A 9,311-nucleotide genomic window follows, 5' to 3' on the forward strand; every position below is an offset into this window, starting at 1 on the left:
CTCCCTTTTCCTGACTCCAAGGTCAGTGCTTTCTTCACTTCCTCCTCTAGCTGCCAGATAGAGACAGAATGAACTCTGTTATATATGTGCACATTGGTTGATTCAGAGAATGATCACAGAGACATAGAAAGATTAGGAGAAAAGATAAATAGAAAAAAGAAAAAGACATAGAAAATTAGACATAAAACTAAAGAAAGACAGAAAAAGGAATAGATGTAGACAAAAAATATATGAAGGTGATATAGGGAAAGAAACTTAAGAGTGAGAGTAAAACATTGAGAAGATGGAATGGAGGGTCAAGTGAGGGGAGAGAAGAGTAGGAAAGTGGCTACAGAAGGAAGGGGGTGGAACCAGAAAACAGAAGCTGTCAACTGAAGATTAGGGTGTGGGAATAATGATGAGGGAGAGGGTCCTGCAGACTGTGCCCTTTGACCTTGGGTTGCTAATGATAAAGAGGCTGCCATCAACCAGAGGATGCAAGATGGATGAGGTGATGGGGCCTTAAGAGGCTTTTGTTATGGAAGATGAGAGGGAACTAGGAAAAGAGAAAGTCTGTTGTGGTTACCTCCAGGATGTAATCCCATATCCTCAATACAACCTTGAATCTCAGGGCCTCAGGCCACTGTGGTCCTCAGTATGCTCACCCACTCTGGCCCCAGTCAGATTAATTTTACTACATTTTTAGAGGGAGAGAGGAGAAAGGAGGGACAAAAGTTGAGAGAGAGAGAGAGAGAGAGAGAGAGAGAGAGAGAGAGAGAGAGAAAGAGAGAGAAACAGAGAGAAAGGGACAGACAGAGAGACAGAATAAGTTGAGACAAAGAAAGAGACAGACACAGAGACAGAGAAACAGGGGAAAAAGCAGAAAAGATTATTAAGTCATTTAATCGAGGGGGCAGCTAGGTGGCACAATGAATAGAGCACCAGCCCTGGAATCAGGAGGGCCTGAGTTCAAATTCGAAGCTTAAAATTTACTTAACTGTGTGACCTTGGGCAAATCACTTAACCCCATTACCTTGCAAAAATAATTAGTAAAAAAAAAAATAAAAACCAGTCATTTTATCCAATCTCCTGAGAAAACTGAGTCCCTGAGAGAAGTCAAATGTCTTATCTGAAATGGTTAGATTTTCTGACTATAAATTCCATTATTTTTCCAGTGAATGCACTAAATTGGGACTGAGAAGCCTTTAAGAAAGAGGAAAAGGTAGGGAGCCACTGAGGAGAGGACAGGAGATTAAGGGAACACTGGAGGGGAAAGGTAAGTACTGGGGAGTGTCAGAAGAAGTGGATACTGTCTTTGGAGTTTTGCATATGGTAAAAATAAGATTACATTTGAAAAGATGCTTCTGCAGCTGGACACTTTGTGGAGTCAGATGGTTGGGAATCCTCACCTCATTCTAAAGGGTCCTGCCAGGGTGGGCAGACATTGACCTCCTGACCTCTCATCCTTAGCCTCCCCCCTTATTTGGCACTACCAGTGGACAAACCAGTTCTACTTCCGAGGAGCTGGGATAAGAATCTTAGGGCTGGGCTCCTCCCTGCAGGAGTAGAAACTTGGCGGGAGGACAGCAGCCCTCGCCCTGAGAGAAGACCTTAGTCCCCTACCTGCTCCTCCTAAATCATCCCTCTTCCTAATAGGAGGGGCGAGGCTTTCTCTTTTTTCTCTAGGTCAGGCCTGCTGCTCCTCTGGACCTACTGCTCACTCCTGGACCATCAGGAAGTGCTTCTGTCTGTCCATCCATTATTTCCTAGGATGACTTTAACCCATTTTGTTGAGTAGGTAGATGATCCCTAGGGAGACTTTCTCACTCTGACTTCATCGCCTATAAAATCTACTAAAAGCTGTTCATCATCCAATCTTCTCACTGTAGGACTGACTGTTCTCCCTATGTCCTAGGGATTTTCCTGTTCTGTCCTCCATCCCACCCCATTTCAATTTCCTTTGTATTCTCAGGCTACTAACTCAATGCCCTGTAACCCTTGAGAAGTCAGTCTCTCCATCTCTGGACTTCTATCTCTTTTTCATCTTTAAAAAGAGCAGCTGTGTCTTTAAGATTCCTTCTAAACTTGACATTCTAAGACATAACTTCCCCCCCACCCCAGCCCTCCTCAACTGTCTTCTTGACAACCAACATTTTTATTGGTCTTAAAGTTGATGAATAAAGCAGTCTCCTTTCTCTGCACCCTGCTCCCTCCCCCACCTTCCCTTTAGTTCCTACTTTTCAACCTGTTTGTCTTCATCCCAACAGCTGCCCTGATCAATGGCTCCCCTGCAGTGAGGTGAGCCCAGCAGTCCTCTGTCACTGTCACCAATATTGGGAGGCTGAGATATGGATGACCCCACTTGACCCAGCTTTCCCCAAAGCTCTACCACCTTTCCTACCTCCAGGAGCTTAGGTCACACATCTCTATTAGGAAGGGACATGAAGAGGTCATCTCATTCAATGAAAGAATTGAACTAATAATCTCTGGGGGAAAGAATTCATCTCTGGGATTCAGTGAGATTTCCATATTTATTCTATGGATTTCTATGTAGATGTCTTTTTTGTTGTTGTTCTTTAAGTGGCACAGTGAATAGCGTGCTAGGCCTTGGGTCAAGAAGGCTTAATCTTAAATTCAAATCTGGTGTCTATGTGTCCCTGGGGAAGTCATTTAACCCTGTTTGCCTCCATTTCCTCATCTGTAAAATGAACTGGAGAAAGAAATGGCAAATCACTCTAGCATCCCAAGAAAACCTCAGTGGGGTTCTAAAGAATCAGAAATGACTGAACAACAAGATTATAAGATCCATATAGGGAGGCAAACTGTCTTTTTTATCCTTTTATTTTCCTCTAGTACCTAGCTAATACAGTGGCTCCCATAAATAGGAAATTAATAAATGGTCAATGAATAAGCATTTGTTTACTGAGGCTGGAAACTAGGATTTCCCAGCACATCTCACTCTCACCTGCAATTTTTCCTTTGGAACACCCAGGCTGAGGTCAAATTCTCCTATGAAGACTCAGGATGCTAGGCACAGAAGTAATTGACTTCCTTTACTTGGTTCTCTCCTAGGTTGGGAGAACCCATGACCTGACCTCATCTCTGTCTCTGTCTCTCTCTCTTTCTCTCTGCCAGGCAGGATTTTCTGGGAATGGAGACTCAGCAAATCTGAGTCAGCCTGAGGCAGGAACAGCAGAGGGACAGGCTTCTCAGTTCTTGCTGGCCTTTCCCTCCTGACAGGGAGAAGGAGAGGTGTGGAGGTGTGGTTAGAATCACCAAGTCACTGAGACAAAGTCCCATCAGCCCATAGAATGTCAGACCTAAAAGAGATTTTGGGTCACCAAATATTAATTTTACATTTACAGATATGAAGAGCCTTAGGGAATAGAATATTAGAAGATGTAACACTAAGGAGCAATAAAGGACCCAAGAAGGTAGACTGTTAGAATTAGAAGTAAGTTTTGGATCCTCAAATCCAACACTTTTTTTACAGATGGAAAAACTAAGGGAGTGCTGCCAAAGCCCCAGCCAGAAGCTGAGATTACATTGGATTTGAAGTATTGAAAGTGGATACAGAAAAGACTTCAGCAATGCTGACTATTAAGTGTGTTGTTCTGGGCGTTGGTGCTGTTGGTAAGAGAAGCCTTTGGATTTTACATGCAACAGACAGATTCCCATCTGACAAATTTTTTTTCCTTCAGTTTTGGGGTCTCATGCCCTGGTACCCCTATGGAGTAGGTATAGGATTCAAACTGCTTCCCCTCCTCCCAAGCTAAAAGATTATCTTCCCAAGACTGCTAAGTGGGTTTCCAAGCTGTGTGTGTGTGTGTGTGTGTGTGTGTGTGTGTGTGTGTGTGTGTATGTTAAACTCCCTATTCAGGTGGAGGATTAAGTCCTAAGGTTACCATAGCTGATCCAGCTGGGGAGGGGTGGGGGTGGGGGTCTGACCCTTGGTCTTTTCCCAGGGTCTTTGCCCATGACTGCCTCTGGAAAAGCAAGGGGAATCCAATGCCCCCAGGCCTCAAGAGAAGAAGAAGGAAAAAAGTAGGGGAGGGATTGTGAATGGGGGAAAATCAGAGAAAGAGTTTATTGGTAGGCTTTCCACACCAGTCTACTTAGGGACGCACTAGGATGCATCTACACTGAGCCTTCCTCTAAGAACAGCATCAGCTTCCTCTGAGATTCCAGTGCAACCGAATTTGAGCCCAAGGCTTTCTTAATGCAATTTCTTTCTGATCTTCACTGATTGCTGAGCTCTTAACCAGAAAACTCTCCTGAATTTGAAGTCAAACAGGTTCAAATTCTAATTCTGCAAGCCACCAGCTGGGTTTTCTTGTCTGAATTCAGTTTCCTCTTATGTAAAATGGGAGATTGGAAGAGATGAGTTCTAAGATCCTTTCTTGCTCCAAGATAGATCTTCTTGGTCCCAGTTTTCCTAGGAGTTCAAGATCAGTCACACCCAGAGGGTGGAGCTAGACATCGAGACTTTCTATTGTTAAATTTTCATTTAACATATTGATGTCTATACAATCAGCAAAAGTGACAAATCAAGGTTTGATTGATGATTTTATTGGTTTCTCCTTCACTTTCATCCAAATAACATGCATGTCATGATATTATCTATTTGGTGTCATGGTCTTTGAGATTAAAGGACAACTTCTTATTATACTTAAGTGATGGAGAAAGTATTAATATTGCTTAAACTTAAGTGTGTGCTGCATACATTTGGTTTTTGAGAGCCCCTCCTCCAAACTCCCTTCCTAATCACCTTTCCCTGATTTCATCCAAGGTCGTTTAACTGGATCCCCAAATCTGGGAGAAGCTTTCTTTTCTCCTTTCCTCCCCTTACATTCTTTTTTTTTTTTTAGATTTTTCAAGGCAATGGGGTTAAGTGGCTTGCCCAAGGCCACACGGCTAGGTAATTATTAAGTGTCTGAGGTAGGATTTGAACCCAGGTACTCCTGACTCCAAGGCTGGTGCTCTATCCACTGCACCACCTAGCCGCCCCCATACCACATATTCTAAAGCAAGTGTATGTTTTCTGGGATTTATTCACAAAGGAATTGAGTCTTTTATATAGAAAGACTGTATCAGGGTAAAGAATTGTATAAAAAAGAAAATGAGCCATATCCAGATGGGAATTCTTTCTAAATTAGGTCCTCTGTCCTAGGTGCTCCATGATTCTTTCCTGGCTTGAAATATTCCCAGTTTTTTTTTGTCACCTCCCCCTCTCCCCGAGAATATGATGACTATCTTCCCCAAGATCCTTCCCTGATTTGGAGTTCTTTCACCCGATTTTGCCTAAAGTGAACTTATTCACCCTTCTCTCATTTCAAGGACCCAAAGAGACAGGAACAAAGGTCCAATACATGTCAGAAAAATTCATAGCAGCATATTTTTTTTTGGTTTGTTTTCATGGTAGCAAAGAATTGGTAACAATGTCAGTATCTATCAAACAGGGAACAGCTGAACAAACTCTAGTTATGTGAATGTAATGGAACAGTTATGTGGTAAGAAATGGAAAAGACTGCCAAGTTGCACAGTGGATAGAACCTGTCCTGGCGTCAGGAAGACCTGAATTCAAATGAAACTTCAGACACTAACTGTTGGGACCCTGGCAAGTCATTTAACCCTATTTGTCTTAGTTTCCTCATCTGTAAAATGAGCTGGACATGAAAAAGCAAACCACTTCAGTATTTTTGCCCAAAAAACCCCCAAACCCACAAAGAGGCAGATGTATCTGAAAAAATGACTAAACAACAATAACAAAGTGTCACATAGCTTAAATAAATTACAGCAATGAGGCTCAAATTCAGATACTTCGGGCTCTAAAATGAACTCATTGTCCATTTACTCCTTAGAAAATACCCAAAGCTTGTCCAGGATGTCACACTTGAGATACAGGAATCCACCAGCAGGAACGGCCTCTAACTTTGGGATCTGCAGACAAGAACAATCACCATAGTAAAGAGAAGACTGGAGTTGGGGGTGAGGGGTGGGGTTTACTGCTATCCGGGAGATCTGCTTCAAGTACTTGAAAGATTGCCAGTAAGAGAAGGATTAGTTTGTTCTGTTTGGCCCTGGGGGCTAGAACTAGCTGCAAAGGGTGTAAATTGCAAAGAGGAAAATTTAGGCTTCATGTCAGAAAAGGCTTGCTAACAATTAGATCTTTCCAAAGATGGAATGGGCTGCCTCCGGGGATGGATGGAGCCCCCTCATTGCAAGCCTTGTCACAAAGGTATGTTGTAGGGAAAGTCCTTTTTTCCTGTATGAATTGTTCTAGGATTAAGATAGACTGAAGCTAGATCAATGTGGTATGGTAACCAAGACCTCCATTCAAATCAGACACTTAGTGTGTGACCCTAGGCAAGTCATTTAACTTCCACCTGCTTCACTTTCTCCTTGCTCCCAGGGCTGTTTTGAGGATCAAATGAGATATTTGAAAAGTGCTTTGCAAACCTTAAAGTGTAATTAAATTGCTAATTATTGTTACTTAAGGATTGCCAAGGTTGGTCCCAACTTTCCACTTTTGATTCTTTGAATAAAGTCTGCCAAATGGGAGCATCATAAGCATGCATACAGACAGAAATATATCCTGGGACAGGAACATACTGAGAAAATTGTCTTTGATGACATAAGAAATAACCAGAGCACCTCCTTTGTGGTCTAAATATTGGGCAGAGGCTCTGCTCAACAGTCACATCCCTAGCTCTCTCACACGTTGTAGGACTTGCTGACACTTCAGGAAGAGTCCATCACTGCACTCTCCTGGTATGGTTATACTAATAAGATCTTATTCCTTACATTTTTAGGATAATAGCCCACAATTACAAAACTTTTGAATTTCATAAGGAGGAGCACAGAGAGATTATTCTATGTCACATCGTGATAAGAGTCTGAGGATAGATTTGAACTCAGGTCTTCCTGAGTTTGGTGCTCCATCTACTGCAGTAGAGGACTCTTCAGCAGAGGTGAGATGCTCAAGTGCTGAAGTACTAGGAATCAGGAGTTCTAGATTCAAATATCGTTTCTATCACTCCGTACTGAAAATCAATTCTGCTCACCGGACCTCTTTTTTCCTAATTTGTCAAAGGTGGGAGATGGACTCGATAATCTTGAAGGTCCTTTCTCATTCTAAATATTGTAGAAACTATGAACTCCACCAAGTAGGCAGGCCACTCACTCCCTTCCCATGGAACCAAGTCAAACCACCATCCCTGCCCAGTGTGCCAGCCACAGTGCCTGGGGTCAGGGAGCTCAGAGCAGGAAGGTGGGGGCATCCGGTCTTATTCTACTACCTTCCCTCATCTACCAGAATCAGGTGGCCTGGCTCACAGTACCCCCATCCTAAATCTCCCTTCCTCTGCCCTCTGTGACTCGGAGTTAGAAGTTAAATCTTTCAGCAAAACTTTCCTGTTATTGTCCCTCCATCATCACATCCCTAGACTCGGAAACCAAAGGAAAAATAGTGTGTGCATGAGGGGACTGACCAAGGTCATCTTGTTCAGCCCTCTGCCTTGGGCAAAGATCCCCCTCTTTCCCACCAACCCGATTAGATTATATGACGTACCTCCAAGAGAATGAGAATCTTTACTCTTCTTTGTTCACCTCTTCTAGTTGAAATTCCCACCCATTTTCTGGGAAAATTCTTCCAAAATCTAATCTCAATCCTTCCCACTGCCACCACTTGTGTTGTGTTTTATATGTAGGGGGGAATAACATTAGAAGACAAAGCACCTGTTTGCCTGGGAGGGCATTAGTAGGAGCTCCTGGGGTAAATGGAGGTAACCTATCCACTTTATTCCAAATCTCCGGTTCTCATCTGAAGGGTTTTCCTATTTGCCTCCAAATCTCTTTGTTCTTCCCTCTATTTCTCCTCTTTCTATCTACCTTCACTTCATTCTGTCTCAGCTCTGTCTGTCTCTGTCTCTCTCTCTGTCTCCCTCTCTCCCTTCTTTTTTCTCTCTTTCCCTCTTCCTCTTCTTTTTCCTTCTCCTCTATCTCTCCCTCAATCCCTCTCTGTCCCTCTCCTTTTTTGTTCTATGCCTTCCTTTTCTGTGTTCCTGTGGGTACCTATCCATCTCCCTATCTATCTTTCCCTCTCTGTGGGTGGGCGTTTCTCTTTGCCTTTGCCTTTCCTTCCTTGTCTCTTTCTTTTCTTGGCCCTTTATTCTCTTTCCTTCCCTCCTCTTTCCCCTCTCATTGACTGCTCCCTCCCTCTCCTTGCCTTTCTCTTTCTTTTCCCCTTCCCCAACTTCTGGCAGGGAGCCAGCATTGTTCCTGACTGGCTCCCCCTCCCCCTTCTCTTTCCTCCTCCCCACTTTGCTGGCTCCAGCCAGCCCATGGGGTGCCAGCCAGGCCCCTTCCCTGGCACTGAGCCCAGCCCTGAGGTTGGGGGTATTGTGGGGGAGGGGGGATCACCTCCCTCTCCACTCCTGCCCTCCCCGTTGCCCCTCCCTGCTCATGGGGGGTGGGGAGGCTTGGGTTACCGTGGGCCCCTGGTTATTTTTAATGCCAACAGCTCAGCAGATAAATATACCTCCTCTATCCCCACCCTTCCTAGCTGCCTAAGCCTGAGTAACATCTCCTTTCCTATCCTCCCAGCCCCCTCCTCTTTCTGATCTCATCTCCACCCCTACCCCCCGTTACCCCAGTTCCCTTTTGCTGAGTCAGTCTTTCACCCTCAACTTTGCTTAACCTCTTCTTTTCACTCTGTTCCCCTTGCCCCTATTCTCTTTCCTTTGGGACCCCCACAAAGTTCTCCCAAGCAGAGGTGGTGAGACACTGAGTACTGGTGCCACCTGCTGGTTACATCTTGTAAAAATCCTTTTAGGGAGTTGATCCTGGACAACTATCCCTGAAGCCTTCTTGACCCTAAAACATTTATTTCTTGCCTCTCACCTTTAATACAATTGAATTCATCAGACATTCAAATACTTCCCATATACAAAACATTAGACTATGGAGAAAAAACCAGACCACAATTCCTAAGCTCTTCCCTAAGCTGCTCAAATAACTAAACAGTATCTGGATGTGATAGCAGCATAGGAGAGAATAGAAAGGAAGGAGAAAAACCAATGAAAGGAAAAATGAATTATTCAGCAAAGGAGGGAAGGAGAAAAATCTTCATGTAAGCCCAGATATAAAGGTGGAAAGGACCACAGAAATTATTTAGTTTGACCTCCTTCATTTTCTAGATGAGGAAACTGAGTCCCATAAAGGTTAAGTGATTTGCACAAGGTTGTTGATTGGTTGGTTGATGCCCTTCAGACCCAAAGAAGAGCAAAATGACATCACTTTGTCAGGGTCAGGGTACAGTGTGTCTTACTGTT

At 43.7% G+C, this 9,311-nt stretch overlaps 1 long non-coding RNA gene across 1 annotated transcript; it reads left to right on the plus strand.

Moving 5' to 3' along the window:
- Positions 1-2,217: 2,217 nt before the first annotated feature.
- On the plus strand, positions 2,218-5,943 carry LOC141511260 (uncharacterized). The gene is made up of 3 exons (XR_012475297.1): positions 2,218-2,277; positions 3,473-3,612; positions 5,841-5,943. It is a non-coding gene; the product is annotated as an uncharacterized LOC141511260 (long non-coding RNA).
- Positions 5,944-9,311: the final 3,368 nt, after the last annotated feature.

The sequence above is a fragment of the Macrotis lagotis genome, chromosome 2 (genome assembly GCF_037893015.1).
Source record: "Macrotis lagotis isolate mMagLag1 chromosome 2, bilby.v1.9.chrom.fasta, whole genome shotgun sequence".
Classification (NCBI taxonomy): Eukaryota; Metazoa; Chordata; class Mammalia; order Peramelemorphia; family Peramelidae; genus Macrotis; species Macrotis lagotis.